Source organism: Furipterus horrens, unplaced genomic scaffold (genome assembly GCF_987537825.1).
Source record: "Furipterus horrens unplaced genomic scaffold, mFurHor1.1.pri manual_scaffold_3, whole genome shotgun sequence".
Taxonomy (NCBI): Eukaryota; Metazoa; Chordata; class Mammalia; order Chiroptera; family Furipteridae; genus Furipterus; species Furipterus horrens.
This window is the reverse complement of record NW_028327173.1, coordinates 116,833,399-116,853,122: the sequence shown is the minus strand read 5'-3', so window position 1 is coordinate 116,853,122 and position 19,724 is coordinate 116,833,399.

Sequence of the window (19,724 nt, the reverse complement as noted above, 5' to 3'; positions counted from 1 at the left end):
ATGTGAGACTGCCTGTTCCACCAGCCGCCACCACTGCTTTATCACTGCTGCCTCACTGCCAGCACACTGAGTCTTTACCACCCCAGCTCTCTGTCTCCACCCCTCTTGCCTGTCTGGATGAATATTTCTTCTTTAAAACCTTGGTTCTTGAACTTTCATACAGGTCAATTTTCTGGGAGTTCTGGTTGATTTCTGTTTTGAGCTTAGCTCTGATGCTTCTTATGGGAGGAGGTGAAGTGCCTGCACTTCCATCTTGGCCAGAAGTTGCTATCTACTGACACAATTTTTAAATGTCAAACTTCTTAAGGAAAAGTTATCTGATGCTATTAAAATCAACAAAGAACTAGTCATATTCATGATTCATATTCTCTGAAGAAATATTGACTTTGAAAAATATGAGATTTTACAAAACTGCTGCCATATTGTTTGATTATTAATAAGAGCATATACATGAAAGATTTACCTGAAATATTTTTTCAAACAAAATGTGTTTTAAAATAAATAACCCAAATATTATACACACACATGCCTAAACTTAATTTAGGAATATATGTCCTAAGCAGAAAAGGGAATCTATTTATTCTCAAAACATATTATTTTATTTAAAATATATTAACTTTACTTAAATATATTATGAGAACATATTACCCTACTCAGTTGTAGATAAGTTCAGTGACACTGTCTCAAATTTTTTGTAGAAAATGCATATTAATCTTAAACAGACATAGGCCCATCCCTCAAGTTCATAATCTGATTTCACCCTTTAAGTTAGCAGTACCCTTAACTTTGAGCCCACTGGCACTTTGAATATATGTCTTTCCACTTCAGAATGTTTTGTTTGATTCTATAGTTTTAATTTTTGTGTTTAAGAAATGAGCGATAACATTCCCCAACAAAATTACAACTTCTTTAAGGATAGGAAACAGATTTATTTTCATATTTATCCATAGGCCCTGTCAAAGTGTTTGGCCTATTTTTAGGGATTCGATAGGTATATAAATTAAAGTATGAATAGACAAAATATTAAATAGAATGAATACAAATGGACAGATCCTATGGCCTCATAGAAACTATGTATTCACATTTCTTTTATATAACACATTGTTTTTAAGATTTATTATACATGTGTATGTACAAATGTGTATTTGTATATATACATATATTTTTATTCAAGTATCTCAGAGGTACTGTCAATATTTAATTAGAATTCATTTATTTCTTGTTAACCAAGTCCATGACTCAGCTCCTTCTAAATTATCCGTAGAGGAAAGGCACTGATCTAAACAAATGTGTTCAAAATTCTATGACAAATTCTAGCTCTGGGAGTATTCTTAGAAAATGGTGGTTGTAAATTCAAAGATCAAACTATTCCATTTACTTCATTTTTTAAATTTAATATATTTCTTTATGTTAATGGAACTTAAAAGATGCCATGAATTTTTAAAAAATAAGTGGCAGAGATAATGTTATATATTCACTCAATCATTTCATTTTCTTACATTCACAGCTAAACTTCGTTTCTTGCCTCATGCATCCAGAGGTCATCATATGAACAATTCTCACTAATAAAATGTGAGCAGATGGGATACATCACTTGCAACCTGAGGCAGAATGATCAGGTATGCCTGATCTGTGCTCTTGGGGTATTTTCCCACCTGCATACACCAGGTCACACCAGGCCTTCTCAATGTCCTGCAGGTATCAAAGGTAGCCTGTAATATGGTTCGTTTCCCTTCACTTCTCTATTTTTTATTCCTTTGAAACTTCCTGTCATTATGTTTTGATGTACTTAAAATGAATTTGCTCTATATTGGTGTAGAACTCTATGAGTTTTGATAAATGCATAGTCTTTTTTGTAAAAACCATCGTAGTCAAGACACAGAACAGTACCATCAGTCAAAGAAAATTTTCCCATGTGGCCCCTTTGTGATCAACCCCTCACACACTCCCAATCCCTGGAATCTACTACCTACTGATTTCTTCTTGGAGCTTATAGTTTTGCATATATATGTGCATAATATATATATATTATATATTAAAAACATTGAGAAAGAATAATATATAACAGCAGTTTGTGTCTGACTTTTCTCATTTAGCATAATACATTTTTGATTTATCCACGTTATTGGTTTATATCTATATTTCATTTCTCTTTATTGCTAAGTATTATTTTATTGTATGAATGAATATACCAGAGCTGGTTTATCCATATACATGGTAAAGGACCTTGATTGTTTGCATTTGGTGCAATTATGAATAAAGCTACTATAAATGTTCACTATTAGTTCTTACATACACATGAACTTTTGTTTCTCTTGGGTAAATACCTAAGAGTGAGATTTTTAGATCATTGGGCACAAATTCATTTAGGACTATATAATAAATTTCCCGGTTGTTTTGCAAAACACTTGCACAATTTTTCATTCCCACTGGCAATAAGAGAGAGTTCTGTTTCCATCTTCACCAAAAATTGCTAATATCAGTTTACTGTTGGTTTTTTAATCTCATTTTGTCCTAACTATTCTAATACATATATAATGGTATATCACTTTGATTTTAATTTTAATTTCGCTAATGAAAAATTATATTGAGCATATTTTCATGTGCTTATTTGCCATCCTTATATCTTCTTTGGTGAAGTGTCTAATCTTTTGTCAACTTTTGAATTGGATGCTTTGTTTTATTATTTTTGAGTTTTGAGTGTTTTTATATGCCCTAGTACTACTTCTGAACTGTAATTTTACCAGGCATGAAATCTTCATCCCAAATATTGTCAACAAATTCTTACACATAAGTTAGAAGCCTTCTTCAAATGATAAAGAAAATCATTATCCTGAAAAAATATGACTCTGAAAGTCCCAAATAAATCAAGTTTTGATTAAATAATTAAAAACTAAATAAACACATTTTTCCTCAGGGGCACTTGGATAGCATGGTAAACAACAGGGCAAATTAAACTGTAGTGATTAAAGGTGTGTGTGGAGCGGAGAACTGGTTCTGCAGTAACTCAGAAAGACACTGTTTTAAATTCTAGTATGTCAGTTTCTAACTGTGAAAATTAGTGCAAATTATTTAACCTGATCTATAACATGGAGATATTAAAAATACTGTGTGAATTAATGAAAAATTCCAAGTAAAGCAACATAATGGCTGTCACATAAGTACAAAATAAATATTAGCTATTATTATAATAATTATTACCTTTACCCAAGTGAATAAAAAATAGTTATTTTCAGTCAGCCATATCAATAATTTTATCTGCATTTGAAGTGGTCTTTGACATCTAGATATTTAATTTTTTAAATGTGTATTTTTACATATTTATTATTTATTAAAAATTGAATATTTGTGGGCATATTGGAGGTGTGGGTATATGAGTAGAAGGATGTAATATTTAGCTAATAAAGACATATGCTTGAATATTGGAGCGGTAATATTGGCATCCCTGAAATAAAATACTTGGTTTGCAAATAATAGGAAAGTTACAAAGTGCTTTGAAATTAAATGGCATCTAATAATTATAATTTAAAAGTCAGTAATGACCACATATTGCATATGGTTAATAAAAGGAAATGACTCTAATCCTGATCTTTAAGATACTAGAATGAAAAGGTTATGTATTGGCAAATTTGTTACCATTTTCATCACATTTCAAATATCTTTGCAAAAGATTATTAGTTTAGGTAGCTAAGTATTAATAAAAGGAAGGAGGTTGTATTGGACAATAAGCCTGATTCACTAAGAATGCACAAAAGTCTAAGGCTCCCCCAGGACAACACTACATCCTCCATCCTCAGGACCTAATCCCTGAAGCTGGCAGGAAGAGTCATTATGCGTCATTAGCCATCATTACCGAAGGAGGAATAAAAACAGCAGGAGATGTTCCTCTTCTGGACGCCTGCACAGCAGAAGCCAAGACAACGCAGGAGGTGGTCCTTCTGCTGAGGCAAGTGCTGTAGGAGCCAGAATGGTGACTATTATGGAGAGGTGTCTAACCTGGGTAGGAGACTGCATTGGTACTAGCACAAGCCCACAAAGGACTGGGAAAAAGATTGGTCTGTTTGAAAGCCCAAGGTAATATAATCAAAGCTTAACCAAGTCCTCTCTCGGTAATACACATTGCTCATGCGCTCCCATTTGTTCACTCGCTCTCTTTCCTTAGCCGCCAGGCAGGACTAGCAGCAGTGGGGTCCCAAAAGCGGGGCTCTAAGTAGGAGCCTGGGTACAGCAACATAACACCGGCTGGAGCACAGCCAGGAACAGAGACTAAGCTTCCTGGATGGGGACAGAGACTGAACAAAACTAAGCTGTGACACAGGCTGAACTGATGGCATAGAATTTCTGGACCCTGGCCCTCCTTCTGGGCTTAGAGAAGACAAAACTAGACTTCTTCCACAGTGGGATGGACAGAGATGAGACACCTGTAACCTGGATGCAATCTTTTATTTCAACCCCCAATAAATCTTATCTCTACACCTTATCTTCTTATGCATGGGTCCCCAGAAATGCTTTTCTTATGACTCCATGGAAGGACCCCATTTCCACTGGCAACAAGATGAGTGCAACTGCTGCAGAGAAAATGAGAAGCTGGTGCAAGTCATGGGCTCTATAAAACTTAAGACAGATGTTATCCCTTAGGCCTCCCTTCAATGCATATGTCCTATGCCTCTGCAATAGCATTGGCAGTTGATTTTATAGAAATGAGCTACTGAAAGGATGCTGTTTTGGTGAGGGACTCCTTTAAACAGAGTAAGACAGAAAATAATAAAGAAAGCAAGAGAGAATAGTAAAACGGATTTCCAGAGCATGCTTTGATTGCAAACTGGTCACCTAAGAGTGTTTTTGCACTGCTCATTCCATGCTGCTAAACTCTTTTGACTTTGAAAAGATAAATGTCCATAAGATAAAGAAATTCTTCAAGTATTTTGCTAAAATTATTGAATTATGTGATATAGAATGACTGTAAAAATATTTTTATTATTTCCCCTTTTTATATACCTTAGCTGTGTTTTTACTTCAGAAGAAAAAGGGGAGTGGTTCATGTGACATCAGAGATAGTTTCAAAGATTTGTCTTCCAATCCCTATTTCTATCACTCAGAAAGAAACAAGGCTACCCTTTTTATTCCAGTAACTTGACAGCATACTAGTTGAGCAAACAGATTGTAAAGTCAGTCTTAAATTCATCAGACATAGAAAAAAGCAGTATATCTTGCTTCTGAGATTCTTAATAATAAAATTTGAATGTGTGCCCCTAAAGACTTTTCTCTTTTTAAATCTCTTTGTTTAGACTCTTCAAATAAAGTTAAAATTTTCACAATATTTATATTATTAACTTCAAACTACTTAGGAACAGAGCTGTTTATTTTCTTAATATTCTCTACATCTAACAAAGTGCCACCCACGTAGTACTCAACAAATATGTAAGGAAGGGAGAGGAAAGAAAAGGAAAGGGGACAATTCCTACTGTGAAATAATAACTGGGTAAAACACTAACCTGAACTTTACACCTTTTTCTACTAAGGAATTTTATTGTATTTTTTGTTATTCCATTACAGTCGTCCCAATTCTTCCCTCTTTGCTACCCTCCACCCAGCCCATCCCCTTTCCCACAATCAATCACATCTCTTTTGTCCATGACCATGGGTCATTCATACATGTTCTTGGACTATTTCCTTCACCTTCTTTCCACTATTATCTCCCGCCCCACTCTCCTCTAGCTACTGTCAGTCTGTTTCATATTTCCATGCCTCTGGTTTTATTTTGCTTGTTAGTTTATTTTGTTCATCAGATTGCAGTTGTCAGTGAGATCATATGGTATTTGCCTTTCCCGATTTAACTTATCTCACTTAGCATAGTATTCTCCATTTCCATCTATGCTGTCATGAAAGGTAGGACTTTCTTCTTTCTGCTGTGTAGTATTTCACAGTTTTTTGATCCACTCATCTCCTGATGGGCACTTAGGCTGCTTCCAGCAATTGGCTATTGTAATTATCACTACTATGAACATAGGACTGCTTAAGTTCATTTGAATTGGTGTTTAGGGATCCTTGGGGCATATTCTCAGCAGTGAAATTGCTGAGTCAAAAGACAGTTCCATTTTTAATTTTTTGAGGAAATTCCATACTGTTTTCCACAGTGGCTGCACCAGTCTGCATTCCTACCAGACAGATCTTCTATTTGAGGGGCAGAGGAGATCTATGCTACAAATATAAGCAAACTCCTCCACAATGCCATCTAGTAGTCATTCCGTAGGTACCTCCCCTCTACACCCTCACCTTTAGGAAAAACCCCTTTAGAAGAGGTGCCCTCACCATCTTCATCACTACTCCCCTATCTGGGGTTTCCAAGTCAATTAGCAACCCTCACAACTTCCATCCCTAGGTCTTCTTCATCAACTAAGCTTTTACTGTTGAGTGAGGCTGCAGGAGACCATGGTCCTCAGCTAGTACATAAGCCCTTGTCTCGTAGAGCTTAAATGAATTAAGACAAACTTAGGAAGCTACTCTTACAGCTCTGATGAGTACATAGATGCATTCTAATATATTACCCTAGCCTACAAGTTAAACTGGAAGGACACTATGTTTGTCTTGGGGCAGATCTTATCAGATCTTGAGCAGGAAAAGGAAGCCAAAAAGTTTGCTAACAACTTACATCTATCTGATAACAAATACCTCATAGGAGAGACAGCAGTTCCATGGGTAGACCCTGAATGGGACTACAATAACTCCTCCCCAAAATGGGAAAGAAGTCACTTTCTGATTTGCATTAAAGCAGGCTTTTTTGTCAAGGCAGGCTGACAAAAGGCCACTAACAGTGCACTAGGGTTCCCATTACTCAGCATCCTCAGCAGCACTTATTGTTTGTTAAAATCTACTGCTAATATTATACTTAATGAGCAAAAACTAAAAGCTTTTCCCTTAAGATCAGTAACAAGACAAGGGTGTCTGCTTTCACCACTCTTATTCAACATAGTACTAGAAGTTCTAGCTGCAGTGATCAGACAAGAAAAAGAAAAACAGACATCCAAATTGTAAAGGGAAAAGCAAAATTGTCATTGTTTGCAACAACATAACCATTCTGATATGTATGAGGTGATATCTCGATGTCGTTTTAATTTGCATCTCTCCGATGGCTAGTGATGTAGAGCATTTTTTCCTAGGTCTATGGGCCATCTCTATGTACTCCTTGGAGAAGTGTTTATTTGGGCCCTTTGCCCATTTTTTTAATTGTATTGATTGTCTTGCTGGTGTTGAGTCATATGAGTTCTTTATATATTTTATAGATCAAACCCTTGTCCAATGTATCATTGGCAAAAATGTTCTCCCATACAGCTAGTTTGCTTTTGATTTTGATGATGGTTTCTTTAGCCATGCAGCAGTGTTTTAATTTGATGTAGTCCCATTTGTTTATTTTTTTCCCTTTATTCCCCTTGCCGTAGGAGATATATCAGCAAAAATATTGCTACATAGGATATCTGAAATTTTACTGCCAATGTTTTCCATTAGGACTTTTATGGTGTCACAACTTATATTTAAGTTTTCTATCCATTTTGAGTTTATTCTGGTGTATGATGTAAGTTGGTGGTCTAGTTTCATTTTTTCACATTTACCAGTCCAATTCTCCCAACGACATTCATTGAAAAGGCTAGTTTTACTCCACTTTATGTTGGGCTCCCTTAGTCAAATATTACTTGACCATAGAGACATGGATTTATTTATGGGCTCTATTCTGTTCCATTGATCTATGTATCTGTTCCTATGCCTGTACAAAGCTGTTTTGATCACAGTGGCCTTTTAGCACAGTTTGATATCAGGTATTGTGATCCCTCCAAATTTGTTCTTTCTCAAGATTGCTGAGGCTATCCAGGGTCTTTTTGGTTCCAAATAAATTTTTGGAGAATTTTTTCTAGATTAGTGAAATATGCCACTGGTATTTTAATAGAAATTGCATTGAATCTATAGATTTCTTTGGGTAGTATGGACACTTTAATTGATGCTAATTCTTCCAAACCATGAACATGGTATACGCTTCCATTTATTTGTATCTTTCTCAACTTCTTTTCAGTGTTTTATAGTTTTCCAAGTACAGGTCTTTTACCTCCATGGTTGAACTTTATTTGTACTTTATTTTTCTTGTTGCTATAGTAAATGGGATTTTTTTTCTAGTTTCTCTTTTTGATATTTTATTGTTGATGTCCAGAAATGCCATTGATTTTTGAATATTGACTTTGTACCCTGCTGTTTTGTCAAATTCACTTATTAGGTCGAGTAGTTTTTTTTATGGAGAGTGTAGGGTTTTGGAATTAGGATAAAACTGGCCTCATAAAAAAGAGTTTAGGAGTCTTTCCTCTATTAAAATTTTTAGCATAGTTTGAGAAGGAAAGGAGTCATTTCCTCTTTGAATGTTTAGTAAAATTCACTGGTGAAGCCAGCCAACCCAGGGCTTTTGTGTGCGGGGAGTTTCTTGATTACTACTTTTATTTCACTAGCTGTTTTCAGTCTCTTCAGGCTTTCTGCTTCTTCCTGGTTCAGTTTTAGAAGATCATATGTTTCTAGAAATTTATTCATTTCATCCGGGTTGTGCAATCTCCTGGCATATAGTTGTTCATAGTTATTTCTTACAATCTTCTGTATTTCTGTGGTATTTGTTATTAGTTCTCTTCTATTGTTCTAATTTTATTTATCTGGGTCCTCTCTCTTTTATTCTTGATAAATCTGGTCAAAGGTTTGTAAATTTTGTTTATCTTCTCAGAACCAGCTCTTGGACTCATTGATTCTTTGAATTGTTTTTTTTTACTCTCTATGTCATTTAATTCTGCTCTAATCTTGATTATTTCCTTTCTTCTACTGGCTCCAGGCTTTGTTTATTGTTGTTCCTCTAGTTCTTTCGGATAGAGGTTAGATTGTTTATTTGAGATTTTTCTATCTTTTTAGGTAGGCCTGTATTGCTCTGTACTTCCCTCTCAGGAATGCCTTCACTATGTCCTATAGGTTTGGGGTTGTTGTATGTTCATTTTTACTAAATATAACTAAAAGTTATATTGAAGTTTGTTTAATTTAGCCATAAATATGAATTTATTTGAAATTATATAAAACCATAACTAAGCCAATATGTAATTCAGGCAACACATTATTTTGCCACCTCTGTCTTTCATGTCATTATTCCTAACAATAACACTTATTGAAATCACCATATTCCTTTTACATTTGAAAATGTTAATTATTTTAAATATATATTAAAGTATTTAAAAAACACTAGCTTATGCATGAAGGAGAACAGAATTTCCTACCCCAAAATATGCCTCTTTGAGATAAAGGTTATCTTTAGCAGGCTATTTTTAAAAAAATAGCAACAGACATAGGAGAAAATCTGAAAAATGAGCAGAAGTTATCTTTTATAAGAGAAATTTGTAAGGTTGTCTTCCTTGCTGTACCAGCTAGGGGAGGATAACTCAGTTTCGTGGAATTCTTATAAATGGAGAAGCCACCTAAATCTGCATAACAACCTTATCCTTGTTTGAAGGTGCTACTCCTGGTACCCTCCCATAACTGGATCTCCACTCCAACATCTTTAGCTGGAGATGGTATTTTCAGCAGTGGCTTGGAACATTTCCAGGAGCTACTTAGTTTTCTCATATATATGGGATTTATACATGTTATTAAATTTTCATTTGTTTTTCTTCTGATAATCTGTTGTGTTGTTTTGTTTTAATTAACTGTCGTCTCAGCCAAGAATCTATAAGAATAGAGGGAAACTTATTTTTCCTCCCCCACACCCATAACTCCATTTAGAAAGGGTCCTCATGATTTTGATTTTATTTGTGACTATAGACTTAGAAATCATTTACTCCCCCCACACTCACACTCTCTATACCATTCATAGGCCTAGCTTTTCCCCTGAATAATCAGCAACCACTGAGGCAGCAGAGATAATAGACCAGACACGACTAATTGTCACAAGGTCTGGACCTCTGACAGTCTAAAGATACCTAAGTTTTGTTTCAGCTCTTGAGCCCTAACATGGAAAAACCTCTTGGCTACTTTTCTATGAAATCAGACAGAGGTAGCAGGAGCAGACTTCAGAGCTTCTCAGTCAGCTTCTAACACAACCCCAAACCCCTAACCCAGAGTGTCTTGTGATTTTGCTCTATGTAATCTGTAATCTACACACTGTCAGTCAGATCTTTAAGTTTAAAAGCTTGCTGCCACTCTGTACTGGCCAATCCTACAACAAACTACTCCCTTTCTACACCGCAAACTCCTGCTTGTGCATTTCTTCTTTTTTTTTTTTTAATAATTTATTTATTTTTATTTATTTATTTTATTTTATTTTTAAAGAAGGGGAAAGGAGAAAGAGAGGGAGAGAAACATCACTGTGTGGTTGCCTCTCACTCGCGCCCCCAACTGGGGACCTGACGTGCAACCTAGTCATGAGCCCTGACTGGAAATCGAACCAGCGACACTTGGTTCACAGGCCGACGCTCAATCCACTGAGCCACAGCAGCCAGGCTGCTTGTGCATTTCTTTTGCCCAGTGTGCATAGGCAGACAGACTCAAATACTGGGGTTTAATAACAGTTTCCCAAGGATAATCACTATTTATATTTTGATGGATTTCCTTCTGATATTTTTTATTTTTCTATTTCATCAAAATTAAGACATTATATAATTTTTATATTGGCTTTTTACCTGGCATTATGCCTAATTATCTTCATGCCCTTTGCAAAGAATGATAGCAATTCACATTTCCACCAACAGCAAATGAGAGAAATCTTATCATACACAAATTTACAGAATACAATGACATTTTTATTTTTTGCCAGATTGATAGAAATATGAGAAATACATTGTTTCTACTTTTTTTATTTTTTAGAAAATATTTATCATTCTTCTGGTGCTTTAAAAGACCTAGTTGTTTTCTAAACCACTCCCAGAAGGCTCAGAGCTTCTGATGTTTTCTCTTTTGAAAACAATCATTTGTTTCATTTCTTTTCAGTGGAAGACTGCTTGAATATTTTGTTCCTGCAAACAGTATAAACTGAAGTGGATATCATTTTAAGAACAAAACTGCTAATGATCGATCCATATATTATTTCCATTATCCCCCTTATTAAAGAAAGTTTCTGAATGTTCTAGCTAAATATATAGGGTTGCTTCTTGTGATATATATCTCAATAACAAGTGGAGCATAATGAAAGAAGATGGCAATAAAAAGCTAAGTGCCAAACTAGCCCATGAACTTACAGTGTGCTCATTACTATCCAAAGGGATGGCTGTGCAGCAGATCAAGGAATCTAAATTCACCACTTAGAAATCTCAGAATGTATAAATAACCCATGGACATGTACAGTGAGGTGGGGACTGACTCTGGGAGAAGGGGTGAGCTGGGTGGGGGGAAGAAATGAGGGAAAAAGTGGGGCAACTGTAGTAGAAAAATAATAAATAAATAAATAAACAAACAAATAAATAAATAAATAAATGGAATCTCAGAATGTATCAAATGGCCCTACTTAGAGTAAACAAGAATTCAAAAGTTTGTTTCATAAGCCAAGATCCTGCCTCTTTAGTTTCATCTGGTTTAAGGACTATGGCATTTGGAAATAAACAAAAACCAAAAATAGAATAACAATGAATGCTAACAGATTAGCAATTTTGTTTTAACTAGCAGATGAAAGTACTGGAAAACACTGAGTTTCAAAGAATAAAAATCTTATAATATCTTTAATGTTTATGCATTGCTTAAGCAATAATAAAATGCAATTAACAGCATATTCTCAAAATAAAGAAGACTACAAGAAAGAAGATGAAGAAAAAGAGGAAGAGGAAGAGGGAGAGGGAGAAGAAATAACTACTGTATTAATACACTCCCAAGGAAGTAAATTAATTAAGGAAATAACTACTGAATTCTATGACATATTTAAGTGGCAAATTTTGTGCTCCATATTTCAAGCATTCTGAGAAATAGAACAGATAGATACTCAGGGAATGCTAAAGTGGTTACAGGAAACTTACATAGGGCAACATGACAAAAGTCTTATTCTCAAAAGTCAATAAAAATAATGGGAAAAAATAAGAATTTTAAATAATTTCAAAATAAATAAAAAACAATTTAATTGCAAAATAGTAGAATTTTTTGCTTAGTGTTAGGCTTGGCTGATTTTATAAATTGGTATCAACATAGTTTTAATTTCCAAGTAAACTTCACCCTAACTTTGCTTTCCTCAGTTCATCTGTTTATAAAAAGTAGGAAGGAAGAAAAAAATTCTGAGATGCTCTAAATTAAATTACAGTGGGCAGGAGAGTGAAAGAAAGAGAGCAATTAGCCATTTAAAAGTTGGGGCCAGCTGACAAAATACTATTCACATTCCTCAATGTCTGTTGGAACTTTGAGTCAATATCTAGAGTTGTCTCCACATCATCCTTCATATGTATGACTTTCAGGACTGTTACCTGTAACTAATCAAAGTAATCAATATTTCTCCTTACAGACTGTGTTCCTAACATAGAACTGCCCTTGCTTCACCTTATCCCACTCCTTTATCTGTAGCCAATATAAATAATTTCAAAACCATTTAAATCTTTCTTCCCCAAAACATAATATATATAAAAGCACTCATCAGTCAATTTCAAGACAGTGGGCATGTTGCCTTTTCCACTAGCACTGTTTCTGGTGGTTTAGAATTCGTGCCCCGGGACCTGGTCCTTTAGAGCTCAATAAACCCTTTCTTTTAAAATGACTTTCAGCTATGGAAGTCAAATTATTTGTTTAACAAAAGTATGTTGTAAAAAAAACACATATCTTCCTATATTAGTCATATAATTTACTACAGAAACGCGTATATGTTTTTTGAAGTATTTAGAAATATACTACTGCATAGTAGATTAATATGGAAAGGTTATTAAAATATTAATTTTTACAGTTTATTAGTGTTAAATGTGTAGACATAGCAACAGAAAATGCACCCTGGAGTGACATCATATTAAATATTTGCCTACAATTATTTACCCTAAAACTGTATAGCAAAGTTCTTAATCCATAGTTATTATCTCGCCTCTTTAGTCATCTCTGCTCTCTGATTACTAACATACACTCAGCACTTTTGATGTTATCTTATTTTTTATGACCTTAGAATGTTTTACTAAGGTAGACAGCAGCAACTACAAAAGAATAAAATAATCTATAAAAATTACATAGTACACAGTTGATTTCAGGTAAGAATATCAATCCTCAGAAAATCTATTTAGCAATATATTTTTCTCTATCTTGGTTTAGATTAATCTTAATTATTTCCTGATTTCTAAATTCACCATTCTAGAAATAACTTTTATTGAAGATTAGTACTTTAAAATTGAAGCCAACACAAACAAAATTGATCAAAAAATTTAAAGATATTTTGAAACCTTCAGCAGGAGCCTATATTTCTAGCACAACAACATTAATGAAAAGACTTACGGGTTCTTTCTTCCCTCCTCCCATATCTCCTAATTCTCAGCGTCTCATTCCTGCAGTGGCTACTGACAGAGAAGCAAGGAGCAAAGAAGTTTCTTTTTTTTATGAGTTTTTCTGCTTTCATCTATTGTCCCTGAGGTCAGGGCATTGGAGTGTCCGAACGTAAAGGGAATAACCCACATTTCTCACTTTACTTAAAGCCAACTCTTCAGTCCATTGCTTTTAAGCTCATTATTCAACCCATATCTGATTGCATACTTCTGTTATCTCATATAAACAAATAGAAGCAGAATCTTAAAGTTGTAAATAAAATTTTATTTTCTATTATTTTTGCTTAAAATTAATTTTCTAGGTAAACATGTGGGTAGACATATTGAAAATATACATAAGATCATGGTTATATTTATATTTTCATAAATCCCTCATTCATGATCTGTATTTTAAAGTTCAGAGAGTCTAGTAGTTTGTATTTCATTAAGTCTGCTTCAGGAAGAACACTGCATCTTAATTTTCTCAACTGCATGCTCTTCGCAGTTTGCTAGAGGGAAATCTGCTGGCCAGTTCCTGAAGAGAATATGACTGTTCCTTTTGCCTGCATGCCAAACAAGTCACCTGCTTTTCACATCCAAGAACAATCATTTAATGTGGGCAACAGTGGTGTTGTTTTATAGAAGCTGGTAGTATCTTATGTCATTCTGAGAAATTGGGAACTCTCTTGGAGACTACTGGTTAACTTAAAGGAAAGAAATCTACCACTTTAGTTAAAAATCTCTTTCCTCTAGGTACCAAACACATTATATATATATTTATCTCGTATTTGGTGGGGAGGGCAGATTTATTCAAACTAAAAATTATTGATGTTTTATTTCTCATAAGATTGATCTGGGCAACAAAAAAAGGAGAGAAATAGAAAATGACAGCATGAAAGAGTCACTTTAGAAATTTCTTCAATTTAGCAAAATGTATAGTCGGGTCATATCAAATTGCCAATATTCAACTGTTTTTAACAAATAAAAACAAATGTTTATATTACTCAACCTAAAATATTAGTAGATATTATTTTTTAATTCTTTTATATATATTTTAAGTATATTTTATTGATTATGTTGTTACAGTAGCCCCAATTTCTTTTTCCTTTGTTACCCTCTTCCCAGTAACCCCCTTCCCTCCAGCAATCCCAACCCCCTTAGTTCATGTCCACGGATCATGCATATAAGTTCTTTGGCTTCACCCTTTCCTATATTATTCTTAACTTCCTGCTGTCTATTTTGTACCAACCAATTATGCTTCTTAGTCCCTGCACCATTTCCCTATTTCTCACCCTTCCCTCTCCCAGCTAATAACCCTGCAAATGATCCCCACACCTATGATTCTATTCCTGTTCTGGTTGTTTGCTTTGTTTTTGTTTTTATTTTTTAGATTTCATTGTTGATAGTTGTGGGTGTCATTTTGATGTTCATAGTGTTGATCTTCTTTTTCTTAAGTCCCTTTACCATTTCATATAATAATGGATTGGTGATGATGAACTCCTTTAGTTTTATCTTGTCTGGGAAGCACTTTATCTGCCCTTCCATTCCAAATGATTGCTTTGCTGGATAGAGTAATCTTGGCTGTAGGTCCTTGCTATTCATCACATTGAATACTTCTTGCCAGTCCCTTCTTGACTGCAAAGTTTCTTTTGATAAATCAGCTGATAGTCTTATAGGCACCCCTTTGTAGATAACTCTCTGACTATCTCTTGCTGCTTTTAAGATTCCCTCTTTATCTTTAGCCTTTGGCATTTTAATTATGATGTGTCTTGGTGTGGTTCTCTTTGAGTCTAGCTTTTTTGGGACTCTCTGCACTTCCTGGACTTGTATGTCTCTTTCCTTCACCAAATTTGGGTATTTTTCCTTCATTTTTTTTTTTCACATAAGCTTTCCATCTCTTGCTCTTCCTTTTCTCTTTCTGGCACCCCTATAATTCAGATGTTGGCATGTTAAAAGTTGTCCCAGAGGTTCCTAAGCCTCTCCTAATTTTTTTCAGTTCTTGTTTACTCACTTTGTACTGGTTGACTATTTTTTTCTTCCTTATATTCCAAATCATTGATTTGAACCCCATTTTCCTTCTCTTCACCGTTGGTTTTGTGTGGATTTTTCTTTGTTTTATTCAGCATAGCCTTCACTTCTTCCCTTATGTGTTTTCCATACTTAAGCATATCTTTCAAGTCTGGGAGCATCTTTATCACCAATGTTTTGAACTCTGCATCTGTTAGGTTGGCTATGTCTTTGTTTGTTAGGCTGGCTATCTCCTCATTGCTTAGTTTCCCCACTGGAACCTTGATCCATTCTCTCTTTTGGTACAGACCCCTGTGTTTGTAGAGCTGTTGCACCTGCTATGTTGTAAGGGGAAGAACCCCCTCTTCACTCTTTTAAATGTGTGATTGCGCTTTCCACCAACCTGCCACTGCTGCTGCTGCTGCTGTCACCACACCACATCCTCTCTGCCCCGGTTCCACCCTTCCTACCTATCTGAATGAGTATTTCTTCTTTATATCTTTGTTTGCTGGATTTCCATGCAGTTTGATTTTCTGGAACTTTTGGTTGTCTCTAGCTTTGAGGTAGTTATATTTCTTCTTAGTTGTGGAGGGAGACATAGCATGTCTGTCTAGACCTCCATCTTGGCCAGAAGTTCTCAGTAGATATTTTTAAAGAAAGGACTATTAATGCCAATTACAGGGGTAGAAAACCATAATAGCAATATTATGTTTTACATCATCATCATTAGCAATTATTAATAATTATTGCATATTTAGAACTTCAGAAAGTTAAAAGAATAGTTTTCATAAAAAAGAAAAACAAGTATTACTAATTACTCAATGTTAAAATGTCACCAAAAATTGATTATTGATACAGATCATGTATCATGGAACTGTACATTTGAAAACCTGTATAATCTTGTTGACCAATGTCATCTCAATAAATGTAATTTTTAAAGATAATTCATTCAGTTTAGAATTAAAAGAATTTAGTTGACAGAATGCAGCCTAGGTTTCAACTTGTACCATTAGTTTATAATATGGATCATTGTAGCATCTCAGGTTCAATGAAACATGGCAAATTAAGGGAAAAACTTTAATACAATAAAAATGAAGCCCCCACACTCTTTTAGTGGCCAGAAGACACAGTCTTTATTAATGTCATTTCAGAACAATCCTTATTTCTTTTAGGCTCTCAGACTCAGGCTCTTTGCACTAACACAATGGCACTTTGTCTCTAAAAATGTGGAGAACTTATACATTACAAAGGAATAAGCCAGGTTCTTTTTTAGTGTCTTATTTCTATAGCATATTTTTGTTTTAAAAACATCTTTTCTGTTAGGCTGTAACATCAGCATTGTCATGTCTATAAATATCTTACACTAATCCAGTAATAAGGGTGAGCCAAAGAATTCAAATGATAATTTCCTTCAAGATAAAGGTCCCTAGTATATGTACTCTCCAGTTTACTCTGGAACAAGTGGTCTGGATCGCTTTTTCTTTACTTAAGAGGTTGACAGAATGCCTCCTTGCTCCAAATATAAAAAGGAGTATTTAAATGAAAAACTCCAAAAAGCCAACCTCCAAAAATATCACCACTCTACTATTATTTCTAGTTTTTATTTGGTTCATGGAGAGCCCTGCTGTGTTTTGTTAAGAGAGCCAGCAATCCAGCATTGTTCTCTGTAGAATGAGATATGAGGCCATATGCTTTCTACATTTTCTTAATTTTGCATTTCTACATATCTGGTGGATATTACAACGACAAAAATGTATGAATTCTCAACTAAATGTTTTAGCTTTCCAATGTTTGCTACTATGCAATTAGCTCAAATATAAAAGAAAATAGAATAAAATTGAAAATTTGGAGTCAACAGCTTCTGATAATGTACGGTTGTTTCCTGGGACAGCTGACATTTTCCTAAAGGAAACAGTTATCATATTGGTTTCAAAAGTCCTGGGTTAGAGTCTCCATTCTCACACTCACTGGCTCTGAAAACGCAGGCGGAGTAATTGCTGAAGCCTGCTTCACAGACGAAACAGGAACAGAGACTCGTTGAAATTAAGGAACTCAATCACTCTCTTCTTCATTCACAAACTTAAATAATTGTGTCACTATATTATCTATAAAATTAGTGTAAATAGTTCTTTGTTTTCTGTTCCTTGTTACTTGTTTCTGTTGTTACATTAATAACAAATAGTGTTACCTATAAATATTATTGTAAATCTAAGGCATAATTATTATATATTTAATTACACCTCTACTAATCTAAGGCCAAAGCAACTAACCTCTTCGATGAGAGAATCAAAAAGAAGAAAAATTCTTAGTCCTGGCTTTTAATAAATGTTTATATAATTACTACATTATTGTAGCTTTGGGCCCACACATGATGATACACAAGACCACACTGCAAGGCTCCAGGAAATGGTACTGAGAGACCCTCAAGCCCGCCTCATTAAGAATTATAAAGAGCAGACATTAACTCCAAATAAATGCCGTGAGCTCGCTAGGAAGCTATTTCTATTCAGGAAACTTCTGAGAAAAATAACGAGTGCAAGTTTTACTATTACTTCAAAATGTTTCAATAAAGTTCACTAAGGTGTAAAAACAATATTTCAGTAGAAATAATTTTTAAACATATTCTTTCAACACAAATATTTCTTCTCCCTGAATTATTGCACCTCAGTATCATTTCCCTAGTATATGAGCTACCTGTAAATAACCTCAGGAAAATCTAGTTTAAAAGTTTTACTTCCTAGGTATAATAAAAAGAGGAAATCAGCAGTTGTGCAAGTCTCCTGGGTTAACAGCTCCACGTGATTCCTTTGGTATGACACTTAAGTTTTATTACAATATTCCCCCAAACATTATATTTACTGAAATTGTAAAGTGGTACAGATCACGGTTCCCTGAGGGCAGGGGAGCTCTACCATCACCCCCAAATCATGCAGGGGAGGCAGGAAGACAGGAAGGGTGCCTTCAGAGGGGAAAGCACAGCATTTAAGATACACTGTACAACAAAGACAGGTTCACAGCCTGTGCCTTCCTGAAAAGATCTCAAAAGCTGCAGAATTGTGTATGTGACTGTGAGAATGTGCAGTGACTCCACTCATGACACACCCAGGGTTGAAGCTCATACAGCGCCTGAATGAGTTACAGGGAGGCAGATGCCCTCCCCAGATGCCTGCACATGACTGGGAACTCTTGTCCTGACGAAAGATGGCAGCTGTAAGAGGATCAAAGACACAGGGGAGCTGGCAAAAATGGCAGACACTAATACACCATAGGAAGAGCTAGCTGTCAGATCACACAGGAAGTTCTGAGCTGAACACTTAAAGTTGGAGTGGGCAGTCTGAAGATCAGTCGGCCATGAGGTCTGCAGAGAGGTCAGCCATGGGATTGGGAGGTCTTCCTGGAAGGCTTCCTGCAGAAGACAGCAGCAGAGCTGGCGGTGCTGTGGGAACCTGCCTGGCCCATCACACAGAAATGTGAGAGATGCTTGGAGCTGAACTGTAACCAGGAATGCTGTGCTGTAGACTTCTGCTTTTCTGAAAGACTGTGCCTCTAAGTGGTGTATTCTGAAACTGTCCTGGTTTGGCAGAAAGAGGCAGGACTATTTGTTTTGGGGTGTTTTTAACGGTAGTGGCACTTAACTGCAGAAATCTGCCATTATTCCAAATCTGTATAACCTTTAAATAAACACCCCCTTTCCTTCTCCACCAAACTCTTGACTTCAGTCATGCCTCTTGGTGGTGGACAATCAAACCCCATGGCTGTTCTAGAACACCATTGGCTGGTTCTATAACAGAAATTCTAAGGCACATAGAGAAAGGCAGAAATGAAAAATATCTTATTGATAGGAAAAAAACATATTTGGTGGTAACATCACACAGAATTTCTCATCAGCAGTGAACATCTACTTGCTTTCATTATGATTGTCTTTCACAATTTCAAATGGCCATATGACAGCAATGTCATAGATTGGAAATGCAAGTGTTCAAGAAAAATTCTGCAATGCTTTCTATAAAGGTACAATCAACTATATACATTTTTAAAATACTGATAGTATATGAATTTTAAAAATGCTACATAAAAGTCAAAGAATAATATTAGGAAACAAATTTACATGTATACTGTATACATGATTTCTTATAATCAACTTTATTGCCCAATATTTTGATGGTTTAATAAGAAGCAAATAAAATAATTTAAACTGTAAGTACATGTAAAAGTATCTAAGGTTATTTTATTCACAAA